Genomic DNA, 27,817 nt, shown 5'->3' on the forward strand with positions numbered 1-27,817 from the left:
ATTAGAGGCGCATGCAGCTCCAGGTGAGTGGGGTTACCTGTTGGGGGGGGGGGGGGGGGGCGCGCTGCACGCTGGGGATTGTAGTCCAGCCAGGGGCGGCCGCGGTGCACGCCGGAATTTGTAGTCCAGCCGGAACTACAACTCCCGGCGCGCACCGCGCACGGGTATCATTCAAACTCCTCTCCAGGGCAACCGACCCGCCGCCAGCCTGGGAGCAGGCCGACAGCTAACATGGAGCTCGCCTGAAACAAACCCCCCCCAGAACTGCACTGTCCGCCAAAAAACCCTGGGCTCTAGAGCAAGATGACCAGAGCCCGCAGAAATGCTAACTCTCTTACCTTCACTTGCTTGGCTTTCTCTCTCTCTGGTAAGTCCTAACCCTTGGGAGTGGGGGGGAAATGGAGCCATTGTTCCTTCCAACATCACCAGGTGGCCTGCAAGTAAACAGGGTGCCGATACTGGGGGACCTCAGTTGTCCTACTATAAGGCTGGGGGCTGGGGGAAAGTGAGAAAGACTTACATTTCTACAGGGCCTTTCACCACCTCCCGCTGTCCCGAAGCGGGCTTTTGTCCCCTGGCAACCAATTAGTGCACAGCAAGCTCCCACAAACAACAATGTGATCATGACCCGGATCATCTGTGTTTTAGTGATGTTGGTTGAGGGATAAATATTGGCCCCAGGACGCCGGGGAGAACGCCACCTGCTCATCGAACAGTGGTCGTGGGATCTTTTATGTCCACCTGAGAAGGCATCTGAAAGACGGCACCTCAGACAGTGCGGCGCTCCCTCAGTACCGCCCCTCCAACAGTACCGCCCCTCCAACAGTGCAGTGGAGGCTCCCTCAGTACCGCCCCTCCAACAGTGCAGTGGAGACTCCCTCAGTACCGCCCCTCCAACAGTGCAGTGGAGACTCCCTCAGTACCGCCCCTCCAACAGTACCGCCCCTCCAACAGTGCAGTGGAGGCTCCCTCAGTACTGCCCCTCCAACAGTGCAGTGGAGACTCCCTCAGTACCGCCCCTCCAACAGTGCAGTGGAGACTCCCTCAGTACTGCCCCTTCCGACAGTGCCGCATTCCCTCAGTGCGGCGCTCCCTCAGTACCGCCCCTCCAACAGTGCAGTGGAGACTCCCTCAGTACTGCCCCTCCGACAGTGCCGCATTCCCTCAGTGCATCACTCCCTCAGTACCGCCCCTCCAACAGTGCAGTGGAGACTCCCTCAGTACTGCCCCTCCGACAGTGCGGCGCTCCCTCAGTACCGCCCCTCCAACAGTGCAGTGGAGGCTCCCTCAGTACTGCCCCTCCGACAGTGCCGCATTCCCTCAGTGCAGCACTCCCTCAGTACCGCCCCTCCAACAGTGCAGTGGAGGCTCCCTCAGTACTGCCCCTCCGACAGTGCCGCATTCCCTCAGTGCAGCACTCCCTCAGTACCGCCCCTCCAACAGTGCAGTGGAGGCTCCCTCAGTACGGCCCCTCCGACAGTGCCGCATTCCCTCAGTGCAGCACTCCCTCAGTACCGCCCCTCCAACAGTGCAGTGGAGACTCCCTCAGTACTGCCCCTCCGACAGTGCGGCGCTCCCTCAGTACCGCCCCTCCAACAGTGCAGTGGAGACTCCCTCAGTACTGCCCCTCCGACAGTGCCGCATTCCCTCAGTGCAGCACTCCCTCAGTACCGCCCCTCCAACAGTGCAGTGGAGACTCCCTCAGTACTGCCCCTTCCGACAGTGCCGCATTCCTTCAGTGCAGCACTCCCTCAGTACCGCCCCTCCAACAGTGCAGTGGAGACTCCCTCAGTACCCGCCCTTCCGACAGTGCCGCATTCCCTCAGTGCGGCGCTCCCTCAGTACCGCCCCTCCAACAGTGCAGTGGAGACTCCCTCAGTACTGCCCCTTCCGACAGTGCCGCATTCCCTCAGTGCAGCACTCCCTCAGTGTAGCACTCCCTCAGTACCGCCCCTCCAACAGTGCAGTGGAGGCTCCCTCAGTACTGCCCCTCCGACAGTGCCGCATTCCCTCAGTGCAGCACTCCCTCAGTACTTACCCTCTGACAGTGCCGCACTCCCTCAGTGCTTTCCCTCTGATAGTGATGCACTCCCTCAGTGCTATCCCTCCGACAGTGCAGCGCTCCCTCAGTACCGCCCCTCCGACAATGAAGTGGAGGCTCTCTCAGTACTGCCCCTCTGACAGTGCGGCGCTCCCTCAGTACTACCCCTCCGACAGTTCAGTGCTCCCTCAGTACCGCGCTGCAGTGTCATCACAATATCGTAACGGAAATGGAAAAAGGACAATCCATGGTAAAGATATTGAACTGGAAGAGGGTTAATTTCAGGGAGCTGAAAGGGGATCTGGCCCAGATGGATTGGAATCAAAAGATTGGGTAAAAGAATAAATGAGCAATGTGGTGCCTTCAAAGTGGAGATAGTTTGGGTACAGACTACACATTTTTATGAGGGGGTAAAGGAAGTACGTCAAAAGTTAATGCTACCCAGAGGATTAAAGATATTGGGATTTAAATTAAACAGATCAAGAATGCTTATGATAAATGTCAATCATAATACAGCAGAAAATCAAGCTGAATACAGAGTGCAGAGAACTGTAGAAGTACTTTGCATCTATATTCACTAGAGAAGATGATGCTGCCAATGTCACAGTAAAGGAGGAGGCAATAGCAATATTGGATAGGCTAAAAATAGATAAAGTGGAAGTACTTAAAGGTTGGATGTGCTCAAAGTGGAAAAGTCACCTGGTCCAGATGGGATGCATCCTTGGTTACTGAGAGAAGGGTGGAAATTGCAGAGGCTCTGACCACAATCTTCCAGTCCTCCTTGGATATGTGAGTGGTGTGAGAGGACTGCAGGATTGCTAATGTTCCACTAACCCTAACCCAACTACAGGCCAGTCAACCTAACGTCGGTTGTGGGGAAACTTGCAGAGACCATAATCTGGAACTAAATGAATTGTCACTTGGACGAACGTGGGTTAAAAAGGGACAGCCAACATGGCTTTGTTAAAGGCAAATCATGCTTGACAAACTTGATTGAGTTCTTTGATGAAAAAAAATACTTTGGCATTGATGGGATGTGTGTTAGGACGTGGTTATAACTGAAGGTTTGGGACAGCACAGAGGCGGTTTTGGGGTAGCAAGATCTCCCAGACTCTTTCCATTAATGTAACGTCTTTAATTGCCCTGTGGCTTTCTCCCCTCCCTCCCCCCTCAATGCACAGATTAATGCTGGGGTCTTCTCCTTAGGCAGTCCTTTGCAGTCACTAAAAATGAGTTCTCAGATGACTGAAAAGTCCAATGTAGGACCTACAGTTTCGTGTCACAGGTGGGGCAGACGGTGGTTGGAGGGACGGGTGGGTGGGGGGCCTGGGTTGCCGCACGTTCCTTCCGCTGCCTACGCTTGGCTTCAACTTGCTCTCGGCAAAGAGACTCGAGCGCCTTCCCGGATGCTCTTCCTCCACTTTGGGCGGTATTGGGCCAGGGATTCCCAGGTGTTGGTGGGGATGTTACATTTTTTCAAGGAGGCTTTGAGAGCCCACCTGGGGCTCGCTTGCCGTGTCGGAGTTCCGAGTAGAGCGCTTGTCTTGGGAGTCTTGTGTCAGGCATGCGGACGATGTGGCCTGCCCAACGGAGCTGGTCGAGTGTGGTCAGTGCTTCGATACTGGGGATGTTGGCCTGAGCGAGTACACTGGATTTGCAGGATCTTGCGGAGGCAACGTTGGTGGTACTTCTCCAGTGTTTTGAGGTGCCTGCTGTACATAGACCATGTCTCTGAGCCATACAGAAGGGCAGGTATCACCACTGCTCTGTAGACCATGAGCTTGGTGCAGGGCTTGAGGTCCTGGTCTTCAAACACTTTCTTCCTCAGGCGACCGAAGGTTGCACTAGCACACTGAAGGCGGTGTTGAACTTTGTCGTCGATGTTTGCCCTTGTTGACAGTAGGCTCCCGAGGTATGGAAAATGGTCCACGTGGATTTTTAACCTGGGGGGTGCAGTGCTGTGTGGCGGGGGCAGGTTGGTAGAAGACCTTTATCTTATGGATCTTTAGTGAAAGGCCCATGCTCTTGTACACCTCGATGAAGGTTTTCTGCGCACTGTAATTCAGTGACGGAGGATGGGACGACCTAGGATCGGGCCTGGAGGCGGCGGAGGTTGAACAGATTCCGGGAGGTCTCGCGGTCGACGAGGCCCGAAGATCGGAAGTTGCGAGGACCAGAGGTCAAGGCCCAGGAGCAGCAGCAATGCTGGGGTGCAGTTCCGTGGGAAGGCGTAAAGGTTGGCTCCAACTTCATCTGAGCTGTCTCTCATCTCGACCCCAGCAGCTACCGCTCTCTGGCCTGGGGGCGGAGAGGGGAGGCACAATTCTATCACAAAATACAAAGCATTGCAGCTGTATCCCACACAGGCTGATGCTGTTTTTAAATGTCTTACTGCTCGTCTGCCCTAACTTGACAGATGCTGCAAATGGCCTCAGCATCCACTGGCTGTGGAGGGCAGATGATGTCGGCCAGAACTCCTGCTCCTGATTACAGTCCAGCGACAGCTGCTAGCAAGTGTGTGAACCTCGGGATGGAACAGCATTGAGCGTGGCTGTATTCCTGCTCCCTTGGTCCTATAGCCTGCCAGCCACATATGCAGTATAGCCTCCTGGGTGGGCTACCAGTGGGTTGTGGGCAATGTTCCCCCTATTTATTGTTGGTACGTGGCCCATTCAAATATTCGCACATGCGCAGTTTCTCCCATTTAAAAGCCAGCGAGGGACTTACAGTCCGCTGCATAGCCATGCAGCTTAGGGGGAACCTTGATTGTGAGATCCCGTGAAGAATTGCTGAGGTCAGGAGGTTTTTGTGAACGCGTTGGTACAGTTCGTCTGTGTCATGTATCCTACACGGTTACTGTTTGTACTATTACAAGGTGTGCCACCAGAGGGCACAGCAGTGGGAGACTCGTAGGTTACCTGTACAGGTGTGCCTAACCCAGTATAAAAGGCAGGCCACCAGGTGTGATCCTCAGTCTGGAGTTATCAATAAAGGACTCAGGTCACTACAGTTCAAGTGCAACACATTGTCTCGTGGTGTCATTATCAGAGCATCTAATGACATAACAATTGCCGATGAGATTACGGAACTTCATGCGAAAATGGCTACCCTTGGTACGTTGCAGCAGTTCGCCGATGGTGATGCCTTTGTGGAGAAGCTCAACCATTTCTTCACAGCAAACGAGCTGGCAGGAGATGACCCGACCACACTGGCTGATAAGTGCAGAGCTATCTTGCTCACCAGTTGTGGGCCCACAGTCTATGGCCTCATCAGGGACTTGCTGGCACCAGCGAAGACAATGACCAAGACATACGAGGAGCTTGTAACACTGATCCAAGAACAACTCAAGCCCAAAGAGAGCACCCTCACAGATACCGGTTTTACACTCATCGACAGCCCGAAGGCCAGGAAATCGCAAAATATGCCGCAGACCTCAGGAGGCTGGCGGCACTGTGTGATTTCGGCGACCACCTCACCGAAGCGTTGCGGGATATCTTTGTCATTGAATCGGCCATGAGGGCCTTCTTCATAAGCCACTGTCGGTGGATACCACAGTCACACTGCAGAAGGCCATCTCCATGAGCCAGGCATTCATGACCTCGACCTGCGGCTCTAGGCAGATGACTCACCTTCAGGACTCAAACCCGGCAAGTACTGTACACAGAGTGGCGCCTTTTAGAGGCTGGTCTGTAGAACATGAACCTTCTCAGGGAAGTGAGAACAGACCCCCACCCCCCCTCCCCGAGTCCCTAAACTCAGAGTCCGCCGAGGGGGGCTAACCGAGTAGCACCATGCTGGCGTTGCAGAGGGAATCACAGGGCTCACCAGTGCCGCTTTAAAGACTATATGTAAAGGCTGCAGCACAAAGGGCCACCTCCAGCGAATGTGTAAAAGAAATATAACTCACTGTGTTGGTGAAGAGTCTGCAGATGGCCAGGAATCCAGCGCGGATTATGCAACGATAGTCAGAGAGGCAGCTCAGCCCCATGATGAGGTATATGGCATGTTTACCTGCACCACCAAGTGTTCTCCGTTGAGATATATGGTGTTCCAGTCTTCATGGAAGTGGACATGGGGACGAGCCAGTCAGTGATGAATCAAGAAGCCTTTGGGAGGCTATGGGACAATCAAACTGAACGACCCGAGTTGGTCCCGGTTCAGGCAAAGCTGAGCACCTACACCAACGAACTTATCCCAGTCGTTGGTCGCGTGAATGTAAAGGTATTCCATGATGGCTCAGTGCACAAGTTACCTCTGTGGATTGTTGCAGGTGATGGACCAACGCTGCTCGGAAGAAGGTGGATGGAGAAGATCCATTGGAAATGGGAAGACTTCACCCCTCCAGCGATCGATGTCCTCCGCGCTCAGAGGCACAGCAAGCCCTCACCTGAGGGTGGACCCGGCATCAGAGAGCAGACCAACACGGCACCCAAGGCACAGACCACTCAGCACGACTGCGTGGAGATGATCCAGCTGAGACAACCCGAACACACCTTCCAGGCTCCAGTGGCAGGACTCCGGAGAAAGAAAATCGGATCCAAAGGCGACTTCCCAGCTTCGGAGGCAGAACCCGGGGAGAAGAGGATCACCGCAGTCGACATCGTGGATGGAGGAAAGATGGTGCCCAAACCACGAGGTGAGGCGCTGAAGACAAAGATGGCGGCGGTCAGACCACGAGGTACAGCGCTGATGGAGCAACATGTGGCACCTAATGGAGAAAAGGATTGGGGTAAAGATAGCAAGGCTCTCTTAAAGGAGGCCTGCAACCCACCACACTTAAAGGGACAGTTCCACACACTCAAGCAACGTAACAGCAACTGTGAGTTAGATGTAAAATGTGCAATAGATGATCAGAAGTGTGTACATGCAATAAGCAAAGAAAAGTCACGCGATCGCGATCGGAGCTACAGGTTACTTACCATGAATAGTGAAACATTGTGCGATGTAGGATTTCAACTGCATTCAGTCAATGCATTCAGACACCCATCGGGAGCACACAGGTCCAGTGAGCTACCCAATGCTGTAGCCTGCGTCCCTGGGACCAGAGTTATGCACCATGGAGGGTGGCCACAAACAGCCAACACACACGAGCTGCAGAGCAAACAATCTCAGGAGGGTAGCGGCACCAGTATCGATACCCTGCCCCCGACAGCTTCGCCTCTCAGGCACCCGATGGCACCAACCGCCACGAGCCTGAAAGAGCAAACTGTGCCAAGACCCTATTGCCTCCAAGGCCACACCCGGGAACGAAGGGTCACCCGTAACAGTTTTCCCAAATGGGACCGGAACCAGCCAGGATCCTGTCATGTATCTCACACTACTGTACATAACTGTTTCTTACCATGCTATACATGACTGTAACTAGCTATGACCTATAACCACAAGCATACTTTACCACCAGGGGTGCACTTGCAGGAGACACTGCATACCTGTTCCACACAGGTATATAAAGGCAGGTCTCAGGCAAGTGTGGCACTCGAGAGCTGTGAAATAAAGATGCAGGTCCAGAGTGACCTTGACTTCAGCATGTGCCTCGTTTAAGTCTGTACTGCAGGGTCAGGACTTTACAGTGGCGACGAGTTACGGGATCACAGAATCCACAGAATGGCGAACAACGGCTCAGATGAGAAATACAATGATGGAGATAATTGGGAGGACTTTATAGAAAGGCTCCAGCAAAGCTTTGTAACCAAAGACTGGTTAGGCGACGATAAGGCAGACAAGAGAAGAGCCCATCTCTTGACCAGCTGTGGCTCGAAAACATACGCCTTAATGAAGGACCTGCTGGCACCCGAGAAACCAGCAAGCAAGTCATTTGAGGAGTTGAGCACACTGGTGAGAGACCACCTGAAGCCAGCGAGCAGCCTACACATGGCCAGACACAGGTTCTACAACTACAGACACTGTGTGGGCCAGAGCATACCCGACTTCGTGGCGGAACTTCGGAGGCTGGCTAGTTTATGTGAGTTCTCCGATGAACTAAGGAGAGAAATGCTGAGAGACTTTTTTATTGAAGGAATAGGCCACGCAGGCATATTCCGAAAGCTCATAGAGACCAAGAACCTGACCTTAGAGGCAGCAGCACTGGTCGCACAGACATTCTTGGCAGAAGAAGAAACGAGGTTGATCTATACTGCGGGTACGACAACTAACGAAACATCGGAACAAGGGGTTCACAGCGTGAAACAAGCCGCTACCCCCACACACAGACACAGGCAGGAGAGCAGGCCCTCAACAGCAGGCAGTGGCGGCAGAAGCCATCAAGGGCCACATGAATGGCCGTTCACACCTCATCAACCCACAATGCGAGCAATCAACTACAGACTGAGAGAAGCTCAAGAGAGATCAGCCAGACACAGCTCATCCTTCGGAAACAATGGAAGCGGTCTGTGCTGGAGATGTGGGGGAAGGCACTCAACAAGGGGGTGTCGATTTCAGTATGCTGTTTGCAGAAATTGCAACTATACAGGGCATCTGGCTCGCATGTGCAGAAAAACAGAAGCTCGGCTGGTATACGAATCGGAAGGGTCGGAAAGCGGACCAGAAGACGGTGGGGACAGTGCCCGGGACGCCGGGGTACAGTGGGTCAACACGATCAATGTCCACTGTTCTTATAACAAGACGCCTCCAATAATGATGAGGGTCTTACTCAATGGGATACCAGTCAACATGGAACTGGACACGGGAGCTAGTCAATCTCTCATGAGCGTCCAACAATTTGAACAGCTGTGGCCGCACAAAAGCAACAGACCAAAACTCACAAGGATCGACACCAAACTAAGGACCTATACTAAAGAAATCGTCCCAGTCCTTGGCAGCGCCATGCTCTCAGTCACACACAAAGGGACGGTGAACTGACTTCCCCTGTGGATTGTCCCCGGAGATCTCCCAGCCCTGTTGGGGAGAAGCTGGCTAGCAAAACTAAATTGGAAATGGGATGATGTTCACGCCATGTCGTCAGAGGAACAGACCTCCTGCTCGACAGTCGTTTTGAACATCTCTTTCAGCCAGGTGTGGGCACTTTCAAAGGGGCTAAAGTTAAAATCTACATCACACAGGATGCCAGACCAGTCCATCACAAGGCTAGAGCTGTGCCTTATGTGATGAGGGAAAAGATTGAACACGAACTAGACTGGCTTCTGCGGGAAGGCATTATCTCACCCATGGAATTTAGCGACTGGGCAAGTCCCATCGTCCCCGTCATGAAGCTTGATGGATCCGTACGAATCTGTGGGGATTACAAGTCTACCATAAGCAGAGTCTCCCTACAGGACCAATACCCGCTGCCCAGAGCGGAGGACCTATTTGCCACATTGGCTGGAGGAAAACTTTTCTCGAAACTAGATCTCACATCTGCGTATATGACGCAAGAACTGACCGAAGAGTCTAAGCTACTCACCACCATTAACACATCGAGGCCTTTTTATGTACAATTGATGCCCATTCGGCATCAGGTCGGCAGCTGCTATATTCCAGCGCAACATGGAGAGTCTGCTCAAGTCCATCCCGGGGTCGGTTGTGTTTCAAGACGACATACTTATCACGGGCAGGGACACCGACTCTCATCTCCACAATTTGGAGGAAGTACTAAGTCGATTGGATCGGGTAGACCTAAGAGTTAAGAAATCCAAGTGTCTGTTTCTCGCGCCCAAGGTTGAATTTTTGGGCAGAAGGATTGCCGCTGATGGAATCCGCCCAACAGAGTCCAAACAGAAGCGATTCGCCTGGCACCTAAGCCCCGGAATGTCTCGGAACTGCGCGCCTTTCTCGGGCTACTCAATTACTTTGGGAACTTTATGCAGAACTTGAGTACGCTGCTGGAGCCTCTCCACGTGCTACTCAGAAAGGGGTGCAATTGGTTTTGGGGGGACGCCCAAGAACGCGTCTTCGATAAGGCACACAACCTTCTATGTTCCAACAGTGCAGGTAAAAAGCTAGTTCTTACATGCGATGCGTCAGCGTACGGGGTCGGGTGCGTTTTACAGCATGTCAATGATGCGGGTAAATTACAACCCATTGCTTATGCCTCCAGGTCACTTTCGCGGGCGGAGCACGGGTATGGTATGGTTGAGAAGAAGGCGCTCGCGTGCGTGTACGGTGTCAAAAAGATGCACCGATACCTTTTCGGGGCCAAGTTCGCGTTAGAAACCGACCACAAACCCCTCACGTCCCTGCTATCCGAGTGCAAGGCAATAAACGCCAACGCCTCGGCGCGCATTCAGCGGTGGACACTCATGCTGGCGTCCTACGACTATACCATAAGGCACAGACCAGGCACAGACAACTGTGCTGACGCGCTTAGCAGGCTACCCCTGGCGACCACGGAAGGGTCTGACGAACAGGACTGTGAGATGGTCATGGCAATCAATGCCTTTGAATCCACAGATTCGCCCATGACGGCTCGCCAAATCAGAGCCTGGATGACCAGCAACCCCACGTTATCCTTCGTCAAAAGATGTGTTTTAACTGGTGACTGGGCAGAGGCTCGCGATGCCTGCCCCGAGGAGATCAAACCTTTCCATAGGCGCATGCATGAACTATCACTACAGGAAGACTGCCTGATGTGGGGCAGCCGAGTAGTTATACCTTGCGAGGCAGAGAGGCGTTTGTCCAGGAGCTCCACCGCGAGCACCCGGGGATCGTTCTCATGAAGGCCATAGCCAGATCCCACGTCTGGTGGCCTGGCATTGATGCAGACTTGAAGCTCTGCGTCTGGCGGTGCACCATTTGTGCCCAACTCAGCAATGCCCCCAGGGAGGCCCCCCTAAGCCCCTGGCCCACCAAACCGTGGTCACGGGTGCATGTAGACTATACAGGCCCATTCATGGGCAAAATGTTCCTCATAGTCGTCGATGCATTTTCAAAGTGGATCGAGTGCACCATTTTAAACTCGAGCAGCACCTCCACCACTGTGGAGAGCCTTAGAACCATGTTTGCAACGCACGGAATTCATGACATATTGGTCAGTGATAATGGTCCGTGCTTCACCAGCGCAGAACTTCAAGATTTTATAGTTGACCACGGCATAAATCACATTAGGACGGCACCGTTCAAGCCGGCCTCCAATGGCCAGGCGGAGAGAGCAGTGCAAATCGTTAAACAAGACATGCTAAAAATCCAAGGTCCCACGCTGCAGGGTCGCCTGTCGCGACTGCTGCTGGAATACAGATCTCGTCCACATTCACTGACTGGGGTTCCCCCCGCGCAACTATTGATGAAACGGACCTTAAAGACTAGGCTCTCGTTAATCCTCCCAGACATGCATGAAATTGTTGAGGCAAAGCGCTGGAAGCTAACTGAGTACCATGACCGAATTTCGAGGGGGGAGGTGGAATGAGATAGGGGACACAGTGTTTGTGCTAAACTATGGCAGGGGTCCCAAATGGCTTGCAGGGACAGTAACAGGCAAGGAAGGAAACAGGCTACTGGTAGTACAAATGGACAATGGCCAAACCTGCCGGAGGCATGTAGACCAAGTCAAAAGCAGATTCACCAACAACACTGCAGAACCAGAGGCAGACTACAATGTGGAACTCACACCACACCTGGTGGACAGACAGAGGGAACAACCTGAGGAAAGGGCAGTCTCAACAGACAGCCCAGACGAGATACCAGCAATCATACTGAACGAAACAGACAGCCCAGGCAAGATATCAGCAATCACACCGAAAGAAAAACAGGCACCAAGGCAAACAACTGAACCACAGCTAAGACGCTCCACGCGAGAGCGTAGACCACCTGAGAGACTGAATCTATAAAGACAATAAGACCTTGGGGGAGGGTGATGTCATGTATCTCACACTACTGTATATAACTGTATCTTACCATGCTACACATGACTGTAACTAGATATGACCTGTAACCACAAGCATACTTTACCACCAGGGGTGCACTTGCAGGAGACACTGGATACCTGTCCCACACAGGTATATAAAGGCAGGTCTCAGGCAAGTGCGGCACTCGAGAGCTGTGAAATAAAGGTGCAGGTCCAGAGTGACCTTGACTTCAGCAAGTGCCTCGTGTAAGACTGTACTGCAGGGTCAGGACTTTACAGATCCCAAACCAAATAACGCCCAGGCATGCGAGTCAGCAGTTCCCTGAGCACTGCTAGACGACTGCCCCTCAGGGAGCAGCAGCGACCCGGGGCGTAAGGAGAGGACAGAGAGATCACAGGCATCTGTGAACCTGCCCGACGCTAGGAGCAACAGCGAAGGCCCCGAGAGCAGGCAACATGAGCCAACCGGGTTCCCACTGCCAGCACTGGGCACCGCACCGCCACCAGACTACCTGGACACCATCCAGCAGTCCTGGTACTAGTTTGTCCTCACCAAGAATATTCCAAGCATGCAACACTGTGAATGCAATTTTTTTTTCTTTGGACATGAATGTAATGAGCCAACGGCACCATCTATATGTGGGAGGGGGGAGAATGGAGTGGTCATGGACACACAAACAGAAACTACCAGCACTCTACTGCCAACGAGTTGGAAACAACCTGCCTAGGGTCAACCAAACAGCTAAGCCCAGAGCACAGTCAATGCACAGGCGATTTGCACTAAAGGCCTGGGGGGAGAGTGATGTCATGTATCCTACATGGTTACTGTTTGTACTATTACAAGGTGTGCCACCAGAGGGCACAGCAGTGGGAGACTCGTAGGTTACCTGTACAGGTGTGTCAGGCCCAGTATAAAAGGCAGGCCACCAGGTGTGATCCTCAGTCTGGAGTTATCAATAAAGGATTAAGGTCACTACAGTTCAAGTACAACAAACCGCCTCGTGGTGTCATTATCAGAGCATCTAAAGACATAACAGTCTGAGCTTCGAATACATGATGCCTTGGAGAGACAGGTTGGGTTTGTGACCCAAGATGTCACAGTGAGCTCACCAGCTCAACCTTGCACCATGCATAGGCTGGGATATTCCCGAAACACTACTTTCATGCTTTCCTGCAACTGTTTGCAGCTTGAGGCGGGTGCTGAGGTTGGGGCTAGGGTTTGGGGCTGTGTCAACCGTGGCTCAGTTCTCTCCGCTGAGTCAGAACGTTGTGGGTTCAAGTCCCACTCCAGACACTTGAGCACAAACATCTAGGCTGATACTACAATGCAGTACTGAGGGAGCGCCGCACTGTTGGAGGGGCAGTACTGAGGGAGCGCCGCACTGTCGGAGGGGCAGTACTGAGGGAGCGCCGCACTGTCGGAGGGGCAGTACTGAGGGAGGGGCAGTACTGAGGGAGTGCCGCACTGTCGGAGGGGCAGTACTGAGGGAGCGCCGCACTGTCGGAGGGGCAGTACTGAGGGAGCGCCGCACTGTCGGAGGGGCAGTACTGAGGGAGTGCCGCACTGTCGGAGGGGCAGTACTGAGGAAGCGCCGCACTGTCAGAGGGGCAGTACTGAGGGAGTGCCGCACTGTCGGAGGGGCAGTACTGAGGGAGCGCTGCACTGTCGGAGGGGCAGTACTGAGGGAGTGCCGCACTGTCTGAGGGGCAGTACTGAGGAAGCCCCGCACTGTCGGAGGGGAGGTACTGAGGGAGCGCCGCACTGTCGGAGGGGCAGTACTGAAGGAGTGCCGCACTGTCGGAGGGGCAGTACTGAGGGAGCCCCGCACTGTCGGAGGGGCAGTACTGAGGGAGCGCCGCACTGTCGGAGGGGCAGTACTGAGGGAGCCCCGCACTGTCGGAGGGGCAGTACTGAGGGAGCGCCGCACTGTCGGAAGGGCAGTACTGAGGGAGCACCGCACTGTCGGAGGGGCAGTACTGAGGGAACACAGCACTGTCGGAGGGGCAGTACTGAGGGAGCGCTGCAGTGTCGGAGGGTAGTACTGAGGGAACACTGCACTGTCCGAGGGGCAGTACTGAGGGAGCGCTGCACTGTCGAAGGGGCAGCACTGAGGGAGTGTTGCACAGTTGGAGGGGCAGCACTGAGGGAGTGTCACACTGTCGGAAGAACAGTACTGAGGGAACGCTGCACTGTCGGAGGGGCAGTACTGAGGGAGCGCTGTACTGTCGGAGGGATAGTACTGAGGGAGCACTGGACCATCGGGAGAACAGTACTGAGGGAACGCTGCACTATCGGAGATGCTGTCTTTTGGATGAGACGTTAAACCGAGACCCCGTCTTCCCTCTCAGGTGGACGTAAAAGATCCCATGGCACTATTTTTTAAAAGTGCAGGGGCGTTCTCCTCGGCATCTTGGCCAATATTTATTCGTCAATCAACATCACTAAAATAATAAGATTCTCTGCTCATTATCACATTGCTGTATGTGGGAGCTTGCTGTGCGCAAATTGGCTGCCACGTTTCGCACATTACAACAGTGACTGCACGTCAAAAGTACTTCATTGGCTGTAAATTGCGTTGGGACGTCCTGTGGTTGTGAAAGGCGCTATAGAAATGCAAGTCTTTCTTCTGCTGCGGCTGGTGCTGAGGTCGGGGCCCAGGGCTGGCGTTTGGGGCATTGGTGTCGGGCCCAGGGTTTGGGGCATTGGTGTCGAGACCGGGGTTTGGGGCATTGGTGTCGGGCCCAGGGTTTGGGGCATTGGTGTCGAGACCGGGGTTTGGGACATTGGTGTCGGGCCCAGGGTTTGGGGCATTGGTGTCGGGCCCAGGGTTTGGGGCATTGGTGTCGGGCCCAGGGTTTGGGGCATTGGTGTCGGGCCCAGGGTTTGGGGCATTGGGTCGAGACCGGGGTTTGGGACATTGGTGTCGGGCCCAGGGTTTGGGGCATTGGTGTCGAGACCGGGGTTTGGGACATTGGTGTCGGGCCCAGGGTTTGGGGCATTGGGTCGAGACCGGGGTTTGGGACATTGGTGTCGGGCCCAGGGCTGGCGTTTGGGGCATTGGTGTCGAGACCGGGGTTTGGGGCATTGGTGTCGGGCCCAGGGTTTGGGGCATTGGTGTCGGGCCCAGGGTTTGGGGCATTGGTGTCGAGACCGGGGTTTGGGACATTGGTGTCGGGCCCAGGGTTTGGGGCATTGGTGTCGGGCCCAGGGTTTGGGGCATTGGTGTCGGGCCCAGGGTTTGGGGCATTGGTGTCGGGCCCAGGGTTTGGGGCATTGGGTCGAGACCGGGGTTTGGGGCATTGGTGTCGGGCCCAGGGTTTGGGACATTGGTGTCGGGCCCAGGGTTTGGGGCATTGGTGTCGAGACCGGGGTTTGGGGCATTGGTGTCGAGACCGGGGTTTGGGGCATTGGTGTCGGGCCCAGGGTTTGGGGCATTGGTGTCGGGCCCAGGGTTTGGGGCATTGGTGTCGGGCCCAGGGTTTGGGGCATTGGTGTCGGGCCCAGGGTTTGGGGCATTGGTGTCGGGCCCAGGGTTTGGGGCATTGGTGTCGGGCCCAGGGTTTGGGGCATTGGGTCGAGACCGGGGTTTGGGGCATTGGTGTCGGGCCCAGGGTTTGGGGCATTGGTGTCGGGCCCAGGGTTTGGGGCATTGGTGTCGGGCCCAGGGTTTGGAGTTGTGGTTGGGACCCGGGTTGAGGTCGAGCCTTACATAAGAACATAAGAAATAGGAGCAGGAGTAAGCCATTTGGCCCCTCGAGCCTGCTCCGCCATTCAGTAAGATCATGGCTGATCCAATCATGGACTCAGCTCCACTTCGCTGCCTGCTATCTGTCTATTTCCACCTTAAATATATTCAATGACCCAGCCTCCACAGCTCTCTGAGGCAAAGAATTCTACAGATTTACAACACTCAGAGAAGAAATTCCTCCTCATCTCAGTTTTAAATGGGCAGCCCTTTATTCTGAAACTATGCCCCCTAGTTCTAGTTTCCCCTATGAGTGGAAATATCCTCTCTGCATCCACCTTGTCTAGCCCCCTCATTATCTTATATGTTTCGATAAGATCACCTCTCATTCTTCTGAACTTCTGAAGGAGTATAGGCCCAATCTACTCAACCTTTCCTCATAAGTCAACCTCCTCATCTCCGGAATCAACCGAGTGAACCTTCTCTGAACAGCCTCCAATGCAAGTATATCCTTCCTTAAATACGGAGACAAAAACTGTACGCAGTATTCCAGGTGTGGCCTCACCAATACCCTGTACAGTTGTAGCAGGACTTCTCTGCTTTTATACTCTATCCCCCTTGCAATAAAGGCCAACATTCCATTTGCCTTCCTGATCACTTGCTGTACCTGCATACTAACTTTTTGTGTTTCATGCACAAGGATCCCCAGGTCCCGCTGTACTGCAGCACTTTGCAATTTTTCTCCATTTAAATTATAATTTGCTTTTCTATTTTTTCTGCCGATGTGGTTAATCTCACATTTTCCCACATTATACTCCATCTGCCAAATTTTTGCCCACTCACTTAACCTGTCTATATCCCTTTGCAGATGTTTTGTTCCTCCTCACAATTTGCTCTCCGACCTATCTTTATATCCTTGGGGGAATTGGTGTCGGGCCCAGGGGTTGCCGCTGGGACCATGCTTTGTGTTCTGATGAGACTGTATAAATGCAAATCTCTCTTACTGTGTGCTAGTGTTTTCCTGCAACTATCCAGCTGTTTCCTCCACCCTGTTCGCTGATGGCCAGCACAGCAGTGGCCCAAGTCAAAGACTGACTGAAAACCACGTGACGTTCCACCCAGAGAGTCGTGCAAAGACTGCTGTGATCCTCAGCCCACAAAGCCCAATGGTAAGTAGGGACAGTTTTGTGTGCCGACATCCACTGAGAGCGCCACATAATCAATTATTTGAAACGGGTTAATATCTCCACTAAAATAGCAGGGAGGAATTTCAGATAGACATGTTAAATATTTGTGTGCTAGCCTTCCAACGTCTTCAAAGTGGAAAACTATCGCTTGTGTATTTTTGGATTGGTTAACACCATCCCACAGCCAGGAGAGACTGTGGAAGGGAGAGAGCTTCCTGGCCCTGTCCTGATATGCCTCCAGTCCAGGCGATCTGTGACAGGAGGGTACCACGAGAGATGCAGGAGCCTATCTCTGCACTGGGAGGTGGGGGTTGTATTACACGGAAGACCTCACACTTCAAGGGGGAGTAATGGAAACAAAAATAGATCAACTCTCCAGGCAGACCCCTCCTGGAGCCAGGGCTCCACCAGTGATGCATGGATGCTGCACGTGAATTAAGCTGTGCTCAAGACAATTCTGTTGGTATACTCAACTTCTCTCTTCATTTTCCTTCTCGTAGTCGCCCTCTGTTACTGCTGACAGAAATCGGGTACCTCAGAGCTCGCTCAAAGAAAGAGGTGAGAAAATATTGGCAGACAATGTTTTATTTAAGAAAGGCTTTACCCTTTAGTCCCCGATGAACGGGTGGATCTGCTTGGTCCCGTTCAGGGAAGTCTGGGTTCCATTGCAGGATGATCACGGTAGATGTGTGTTGGAATCCAGGGCTGCCCTAACAGGACTCCGTGAGCAAACTTGGGATCATTCATCACATGCTCTACAACAAGAAAGTGCACCCACCATTAGGATTACATCGGATATACGGCACAGAAACAGGCCATTCGGCCCACACTCGAGCCTCATCCAAATCTGTCAGCATAACCCTCTATTCCCTTCTCCCTCATATTCTTGTCTAGCCTCCCCTTAAATGCATCGATACTATTCGCTTGGGGGCTGCCATTTTGCTTTCAAAATCTAAAAGGATATCGATCACATTATTGAAAACCCCTTCCACTTTACTTCACCAAATGCAGCAGCAATGCAAACAGGGATATTTAAAAAGAAGGAATAAATGCAAAGACTATTCATAAACCTTCCTCTCTCTCAAACACTAGACTGTTAGTCAAGTGTAAACTATTTCACGAGATGGTAGATAGAAATTTCTGTCCCATCAAACACTCCCAGGGCAGGTACAGCACGGGGTTAGATACAGAGTAAAGCTCCCTCTACACTGTCCCATCAAACACTCCCAGGGCAGGTACAGCACGGGGTTAGATACAGAGTAAAGCTCCCTCTACACTGTCCTATCAAACACTCTCAGGGCAGGTACAGGGGGTTAGATACAGAGTAAAGCTCCCTCTACACTGTCCCATCAAACACTCCCAGGGCAGGTACAGGGGGTTAGATACAGAGTAAAGCTCCCTCTACACTGTCCCATCAAACACTCCCAGGGCAGGTACAGCACGGGGTTAGATACAGAAAAAAGCTCTCTCTACACTGTCCCATCAAACACTCCCAGGGCAGGTACAGCACGGGGTTAGATACAGAGTAAAGCTCTCTCTACACTGTCCCATCAAACACTCCCAGGGCAGGTACAGCACGGTGTTAGATACAGAGTAAAGCTCCCTCTACACTGTCCCATCAAACACTCCCAGGGCAGGTACAGCATGGGGTTAGATACAGAGTAAAGCTCCCTCTACACTGTCCCATCAAACACTCCCAGGGCAGGTACAGCACAGGGTTAGATACAGAGTAAAGCTCCCTCTACACTGTCCCATCAAACACTCCCAGGGCAGCTACAGCACGGGGTTAGATACAGAGTAAAGCTCCCTCTACACTGTCCCATCAAACACTCCCAGGGCAGGTACAGCACGGGGTTAGATACAGAGTAAAGCTCCCTCTACACTGTCCCATCAAACACTCCCAGGGCAGGTACAGCACAGGGTTAGATACAGAGTAAAGCTCCCTCTACACTGTCCCATCAAACTCTCCCAGGGCAGGTACACGGGGTTAGATACAGAGTAAAGCTCCCTCTACACTGTCCCATCAAACACTCCCAGGGCAGCTAATGGTTAGAAACTCTGTACATTGTGTCCTGCTGTGCCTCAATCTTGCACAAGCAGCTTTATTGCACCAATATGATATTTTCCCGTGTCAGCCATCCTTTAGATTTATCCAAGTCTGATTGAGCAATTTGTGCAAAATTTTGAATATCCTTGTACTGTGGAATTATATCTACTGAGAATTGATTAAGACTGCCCTGAAACCATTTAAATAAGGCGGCAGAGTGAGTGAGCTCTCAGCTCATGAATCTGGACTGGATTGAAACTCAGATGCCTAAGGTGAAGGATCATGTCTAGTCCGCTGGACCACCCAATTTCCCATCGGTCATCAGTATTGAGTCGCTTAACCCATTCCCAATTTGTGCTCCCAACTGCAGCCAAATTCAAAAAAACAGTCCAAGAACCCAATTCACCTAACTAATTTCCCAATAACCTAATTCAACTGATTAACTAGTCCCACGATTAAATTCAGCTAATTAACCAATCCATAACCCAATTCAGTTAATTAACTGGACTCACCACAACCCAATTCAGCTAACTAACTGGCCGCATAATCTATATTTAGCTAATAAGGGTGCAAAGTCTTGCTTTCTGTGAGAAATTCAGATTGTGATTGTACAGCTCGCGTGTCAGGGCTGCAGTTTTTCCTCTCCTACAACTCTCTGAGTTGTGAAGTGCCACAAAGTATATAATTGGACTCATGATGTGTTGGTTAGTGAGGGAATAATATCTTACTTAATCTAGAGACTGGAATGAAAACTGAATCTGGGTTTGTTTGTGATACTGTTCCAGGAGATCTGAGAAGCTTCAACAGTGATAGTAGAACTCTGGGTGATATAATCTTTGATTATTATGTGAAAAATGCAACTATGCCACCGTATTTGGAAAGATTGTTGGAAGAGAACACTGATGACCGGATAAATTACATACATGAGAAGGAACACTTGCACCCTGCCTTTGGTCAGTTTGATCAGGGTGGTCCGAATGTGACCAAAGACAATGGCAGTATGAGAAAAGAAAGTGTTCCTTATCAGTACGATGAAACCTTCAGGATAGATCTTCACCCACTAAAGTTCCAGAATGCTTCACCTGATGTAGAACAAGAACTGAGGCTATTCCACCAAATGTTTGAGGAGTATTTAAGGTTAAAAGCTCACAGGACGGGAAAAGGAACATTTGATTCAAAGAATGAAATAGAAGCAACCTGTGAAAAAATACTTAAACACAAAGGGACGAAGAAGGGTTTTGGGAAAGAAAATCAGGTAACTACCATGTTAGAAACGAAAGACAAAATTGGTTACTCACCTGAGCAAACTGTGAATGGACATTCCCAAGAAGAAATTTCAACACCCTCGATTCAGATGAATGTTTCTAAGCAGAAGAAAGAATTTTCTTCGTTTGAAAGTCTTGTTAAAACAATGCTGGATCCTTTTCCCAAACCCTCCAATGAATCTTTCGAGAAGGAAAAAGAGATTGACAGTACTGACAAAAAAATAAAGTCAGATAAGGACAAGTTATCAATCATAAAGAAGAATGTTCTACACTTTCCTACTGAGGGGATTACGCTTGTCGGGACACTGTCCACCAAAACTAAATCTACCGGAGAAGCATCTAAGAAACATGGCTCCCTCATTCCCTCCACAGCATCTCAGGAGATCAAGATCTCCACATCAACCACAGCATTGCAGAAAGATAACATCTCCACATCAACTACAGCATCTCAGGACGGTGACATCTCCATGTCAAGCAAAGGTCCTGAGGAACAGGTCTCACCCACTGCAGACAAAGGACCTGAGAAACATGGCTTCCCCTCTACAATAAAAGGACCTGAGAAACAGGACTTGCCCACTACAACCAAACCATCTCAGAAACATAGCTCTCTCACTTCAACCAAACCATCTCAGAAACATAGCTCTCTCACTTCAACCAAACCATCTCAGAAACATAGCTCTCTCACTTCAACCAAACCATCTCAGAAACATAACTCTCTCACTTCAACCAAACCATCTCAGAAACATAGCTCTCTCACTTCAACCAAACCATCTCAGAAACATAGCTCTCTCACTTCAACCAAACCATCTCAGAAACATAGCTCTCTCACTTCAACCAAACCATCTCAAAAACATAGCTCTCTCACTTCAACCAAACTATCTCAGAAACATAGCTCTCTCACTTCAACCAAACCATCTCAGAAACATAACTCTCTCACTTCAACCAAACCATCTCAAAAACATAGCTCTCTCACTTCAACCAAACCATCTCAAAAACATAGCTCTCTCACTTCAACCAAACCATCTCAAAAACATAGCTCTCCCATTCCAACCAAACCATCTCAGAAACATAGCTCTCCCACTTCAACCAAAGGACCTCAAGAAGATGTCTCCTCCACTTCAACCAAAGCATCTCAGGAACATGTCTCGCCCATTCCAACCAAAGAACCTCAGAAAGATGTCTACTCCACTCCAACCAAAGCATCGCAGGAACATAGCTCTTCCACTCCAACCAAAGCATCTCAAGAACATAGCTCTCCCACTTCAACCAAAGGACCTCAGAAACATGTCTTCTCCACTTCAACCAAAACATCTCAGGAACATAACTTGCCCATTCCAACCAAAGCATCTCAGGAACATAGCTTGTCCACTCCAAACAAAGGGCTTCAGAAACATGACTTGCCCACTGCAACCATGGTCGAGATTGAAACTACTCAAAATTTGTCTCAAAAGGAAGTCTTGCACACTCAAAGGGAAAACCAGACATCAACCATGAATGACACTGAAATGAATCAACAAGTACTTCCAAAAAATGGCTCATCCACGCTAAATACAAGAATTAGTCACCGCAGAGGGTTGCTCAGAAGTTTGATAATTCCTGAAGATCCTGAGAAACATATATTGAATGCAACTTTAATCAGTGAACCAGTAACCACCATTCCTTTTCACAGTCTCACAATCTCAGAGCAACCATATGAATTAGAGGTGTCTGAAGAGGCAGGTAATCAAGAAATGACACAGGGGCCACCAGAAATTACAGAAAGTTCTGACATACCTTCACTGGAAAAGTTAATTCAGGATTTGAACGAGCAGTTCTCAAAACGAAATCCAACCAAGGATGACATGAATAATCTTCAAGCTGCCATAGATCAATTGAATTTAATACTATCAAAGATTTCAAAGAATGAAGCTTCTACAGAATCTATCTATAGTAGAAGTAAGAAAAGAAAACCTTGTAAAAAACGACAAGAATCAACACAGTCAAAGCAAAACCTGGAGATGATTAATGAAGTGAATAAAGGGTTGATCAGAAGTCTCTTCCTTCCCAAAGGAAGTCCCAAGTACATCCAGGCTGGACAAAAGCGGGACCTGCATACTGTAGTCACAAGCCCCATGTATAGTCAAGAGCAAGATACGGGGCAACCAAAGGAGTCAAATAAAGTGTCACAGGGCTCCTCAAGTACAACCGAGGTGGATCCCAATATACAGCAGTTGGAAAAACTTCTGATGGAAACAAAAGAGCGGTTTTCAAAAAGGAAACCCACCGAAAATGACATAAGTGTTCTTGAAAATGCTTTGAGCCAATTTGATGTAATCTTACCAAGTGAAAGAAAGAACCCAAGGATTAGGAGGTCCCTGACATTTTCCTATAGCCCTACACAGTCTCTGACTGAAACACTGGCATCACCTTCCCATAGCCCTACTCAGAATGCTGCTTTAAACAGCAGATCTTCAGTGGGTTCCCATACTCCGTTAACGCATTTTCATATTTCAACTCAAAATCCTCCTGTGAATAGAGGTTCTTCAGTATCTTCTCAAAGCGTCACTAAAAATGCTCCTCTCAAAAGGCCTTTATCATCTCCTGTGAACAGAAAATCTTTAATCTCTATGGATAGCCCTGCTGAAAATGAACCAATTAAGAGAATACCCTCACTGATATCCCATAGTAATAAACTTTCAGAATTATCCCAAGGTCTTTCTCAAAAAGCTCCTGAAGAAAGCAAATCTTCAGTGTCTCCCCATGTTACTAATTCAAATGCACATGTAATTAGAAACTCATCAATGTTTTCCCACATTCGGGATCAAAACTCTCCTGTTAGCAAAAAATATTCTCCTAGTCATCCTCATGATCGTATGATTAGAAGTTTGTCAACATACTCCCAACACCTTCAACATAATGCACCTTTGAATCACAGTTTAACAATATCCCCCCACAGTTCTATTAAAAATGCTCCTACAAATGCAAAATCTTCAAGCATTTCCTATAGTCCTCAAAATGTTTCTTTGAATAGAAGCCCTCAAATGGCTTTCCATAATCCTCGTCAAAATCCTTCTAGGGATAACATACCCTCAAGAGTTTCCCATCCTTATTTTCAAAATGCTTCCTTGAAAAGGTCTTTGGTGCTTTCCCGTAGTCTAAATCAAAACACCCTGTATCCCCAAAACCTAGGAAATAGGCAATACACACTGGCTTCCCATATTCCCACCCGAAATGCGAATAATTCAATGAATAGCCAAAAGCCGCAGTTTTATCATAGTCATTCTTTAAATACCCCGGTGAATAGGATATCTTCAAACCCTTCCCGCAATCCCATTTCAATTTCCCCTGTGAATAGATCTTCAACCTCTTCCAACAATCCCATTCCATCTTCTCCTGTGATGCATAAACCTTCAAATCCTTCCCCCAATCCCATTCCATCTTCTCCTGTGATGCATAAACCTTCAAACCCTAACAACAATCCCATTCCATCTTCTCCTGTGATGCATAAACCATCAAATCCTTCCCCCAATCCCATTCCATCTTCTCCTGTGATGCATAAACCTTCAAACCCTAACAACAATCCCATTCCATCTTCCCCTGTGATGCATAAACCATCAAATCCTTCCTCCAATCCAAATTCATCTTCTCCTGTGATGCATAAACCTTCAAATCCTTCCTCCAATCCCAATCCATCTTCTCCTGTGATGCATAAACCTTCAAATCCTTCCTCCAATCCCATTCCATCTTCCCCTGTGATGCATAAAGCTTCAAATCCTTCCTCCAATCCCATTCCATCTTCTCCTGTGATGCATAAACCTTCAAATCCTTCCTCCAATCCCATTCCATCTTCTCCTGTGATGCATAAACCTTCAAATCCTTCCTCCAATCCCATTCCATCTTCTCCTGTGATGCATAAACCTTCAAATCCTTCCTCCAATCCCATTCCATCTTCTCCTGTGATGCATAAACCTTCAAATCCTTCCTCCAATCCCATTCCATCTTCCCCTGTGATGCATAAACCTTCAAATCCTTCCTCCAATCCCATTCCATCTTCCCCTGTGAATAAATCTTCAAATCCCAACAACAATCCCATTCCAACAATCCCTATGAATACAGCACCCTCAACGTTTTTGAATGAACCCCTTCAAACTACTCTTGTGAATCGACAAATCCCGCAGTTTCCTAATGTTAATTCTCTAAATGCCCCTATAGATAGATCTTCACCTTCCCAGAATCCCATTCCATCTGCCCCCGTGAATTGGAAACCTTCAAACCTTTCCCACAATCACACTTCAACTGCTCCTGTGAACACAACACCCTCACCCTTGAATGGACCTCTTACAGCTACTCCAGTGAGTAGACAAATCCCAAAGTTTCATCATCTTCATACTCCAAGGACAACTATAAATAGATCGTCAAACCCTTCCCACAATCTAAAGCTAATGGCTGCTGCAAATAGGAAATCTTCAATAGCTTCTCAGAATTCCACTGTGAATCGACAAACCCCGCATATTCATCATATTCATTCCTTAAATATCCCTACACATAGATCTCCACATTCCCTCAATCTCACTCAATCTGGCTCTATGATTTGGAAACCTTCAAACCCTTCCCACAATCACACTTCAACAGCCCCTGTGAATTTGAGACCTTCAAACCCTTCCCTCAATCACACTTCAACGGCCCCTGTGAATTTGAGACCTTCAAAGCCTTTCCAGAATCTCACTCCATCTTTCCCTCTGAAATGGAGATTTCAAAAGCCTTCCCACAATAAAACTCCATCTCTCCCTGTGAATAAGGCATCTTCAAAAACTTCCGTCAATCCTATTCCAATGGCCCCTGTGAATAAGGCATCTTCAAAAACTTCCATCAATCCTATTCCAATGGCCCCTGTGAATAAGGCATCTTCAAAGCCCTCCCATAATAAAGCTCCAACAGCCCCTGCGAATAGATCTTCAAAACCTTTTCCCAAACAAACAGCAGCTGCCCCTGTGAATAAGAAATCTTCAAAACCTTCACACAATCCCACTTCAACAGTCCCTGCGAATAGATCTTCAAAAGCTTTTCCCAATAAAACTCCACTGGCCGCTGTGACGAGGATATCTCCAAACCCTTCCAACAATCCCACTCCAACTGTCTCGGAGAATAAAACACCCTCATTGTTTTTGAGTGGTCGTCAACTTACTACTGCAAATCGACAAGTCCCGCGGTTTCATCATATTCATACTCCAAATACCCCTATAAATAAATCTTCAAACCATTTCCACAGACCCATTCCAACAGCCCCTGTCAATAGGAGATCTTTTCACCATTCCAGAAGTTTCATTCCAACTGCCCCGGTGAATAGGAGATCGTCACACCCTTCCCAAAATCCCATTTCAATAACCCCTGTCAATAGGAGATCTTCACAGGCTTCCCACAATCCCATTCCAACACCCCTTGTCGATAGATCTTTTTACCCTTCTTGCAATCCCATTCCTACTGCCCCTGTCAATAGATCTTCACACCTTCCCCACAATCCCATTCCATCTGGCCCGGTGAATAAGAGATGTTTTAACCCTTCCCAAAATCCCATTCCATCTGCCCCTGTCAATAGGAGATCTTCATACCCTTCCCACAATCCCATTCCAACTGCCCCGGTCAATAGATCTTCAAACATTCCCCAAAATCCCAGTCCAACAGCCCCTGTCAATAGGAGATCTTCAAACCCTCCCCACAATCCCATTCCAACTGCCCCTGTGAATAGGCGATCTTCAAACTCTCCCCACAATCCCATTCCAACTGCCCCGGTGAATAGGAGATCTTCAAAGCATCCCCACAATCCCATTCCAACTGCCCCTGTGAATAGGCGATCTTCAAACTCTCCCCACAATCCCATTCCAACTGCCCCAGTGAATAGGAGATCTTCAAAGCATCCCCACAATCCCATTCCAACTGCCCCGGTGAATAGGCGAACTTCAAACCCTCCCCACAATCCCATTCCAACTGCCCCTGTGAATAGGCGATCTTCAAACTCTCCCCACAATCCCATTCCAACTGCCCCAGTGAATAGGAGATCTTCAAAGCATCCCCACAATCCTATTCCAACTGCCCCGGTGAATAGGAGATCTTCAAACCCTCCCCACAATCCCATTCCATCTGCCCCGGTCAATAGGAGATCTTCAAACCATCCCCACAATCCCATTCCAACTGCCCCTGTGAATAGGCGATCTTCAAACTCTCCTCACAATCCCATTCCAACTGCCCCGGTGAATAGGAGATCTTCAAACCTTCCCCAAAATCCCAGTCCAGCAGCCCCTGTCAATAGGAGATCTTACTCTTCCCACAATCCCATTCCATCTACCCCTGTCAATAGGAGATCTTACCCTTTCCACAATCCCATTCCATCTGCCCCTGTCAATAGGAGATCTTCACACCCTCCCCACAATCCCATTCCAATGGCCCCTATCATTAGATATTACCCTCCCCACAATCCCATTCCATCTGCCCCTGTCAATAGGAGATCTTACCCTCCCCACAATCCCATTCCAATGGCCCCTGTCAATAGATCTTACCCGCCCCACAATCCCATTTCAACTGCCCCCATGAATAGGAGATCTTCACACCCTATCCACAATCTCATTCCATCTGCCACTATGAATAAATCACCCTCAATGTTTTGGAATGGTCCTCCTCAAGAAATGGCTGTAAATAGACAAGTCCCATGGCTTCCTCACGTTAAATCTCTAAATGGCCTTATCAATAGGAGTTTTTCCAAACCTTCCAATAATCTCACTCCAACTGCCCCTGTCAATAGAAGGCTGCCAATGCCTTCCCCTAGCAGGTCTCCAAAGCCTTCTGATGATCCCATTCCAAATGCCCTTGTCAATAGAAGGGCACCAAAGTTTTTCCAGAGACCTAATGGAATTACTACTGTGATAAGGAAACCCCAATCATTTTTCCACAGTCGTAAGAAGAAAGTTCCTATGCGTAGCAGGTCTTTGAAATCCTCCTATAATCCTTCCTCATCTTCCCGTAGATCCACAGTATCTCCCCGTTTTCCTCGTAACAACACTCATTTAAATAGAAGACTCTCATTACCCACCAATGATGCAGCTCACAATTCTGTAATGCCAGCCCTTGGAGACAAGCGTGCAACAGCTCAAGGTGGAAAGCTGCAACAATTTGAGAAAGTTTCAGACCGAAGCTTTGTAAAAGCCATCTGATTTTTGATAGCTAGTCTGGCCAAAGCACTGGCCTGAGTACGATCTATAAGAACTGTGCAAAGAAAGATAGCAAAAACACAAAAGGCAATTCATTCTTCAGACACACTGCACCATGTGATAACACTGTCGAGATGGTGAACCAAAGATGATGGAGGAACTGTTCTGAGTGGCACCGGAGTAACGTTTGAATCTATCACAGGGAGTTTATTCCGTAGACATGGGACAAGCGGACTATCTCCAGATTCTTTGAAACTTTTTTTTATAAAAGTGTTTCTAAAGTGATGAAATCTTCACTCTTGTCCCTGGAAACGGCGTTTTTATTTATGTGCAATCATTTGCAATTCATTGTTATAAAATAATAACTGTAACTACTTTTGAGGTTCAACCTGCTACATCTGTGCATTACAGTATGGATAAACAACATTGCAATGTAACGTTAACTGTCTTTTCTTGTTAGCCATAGTGAAAGAGTAAGACTAGTGACGGCTTGGTTTGGAGTATATCCTGTTTATCAGGAAATTATTTGGTTATAAGTGGGATGTTCTCCAAAAAGGCTGCACTTTGTGTTTCCAGATTCTACCAACACATTAAGGAAAAGTTGGTGAATGTGAAGGAGACAGATCTCAAGTCGA

The 27,817-nt window shown here is 49.6% G+C and overlaps 1 long non-coding RNA gene across 1 annotated transcript; it reads left to right on the forward strand.

Moving 5' to 3' along the window:
• The first annotated feature begins 197 nt into the window (after nt 1-197).
• LOC139240140 (uncharacterized) lies at nt 198-27,581 on the forward strand. The gene is made up of 4 exons (XR_011588691.1): nt 198-367; nt 16,517-16,671; nt 17,190-17,247; nt 19,522-27,581. It is a non-coding gene; the product is annotated as an uncharacterized lncRNA (long non-coding RNA).
• Nucleotides 27,582-27,817: the final 236 nt, after the last annotated feature.

This window comes from Pristiophorus japonicus, chromosome 30 (assembly GCF_044704955.1).
Source record: "Pristiophorus japonicus isolate sPriJap1 chromosome 30, sPriJap1.hap1, whole genome shotgun sequence".
In the NCBI taxonomy this organism is placed as follows: Eukaryota; Metazoa; Chordata; class Chondrichthyes; family Pristiophoridae; genus Pristiophorus; species Pristiophorus japonicus.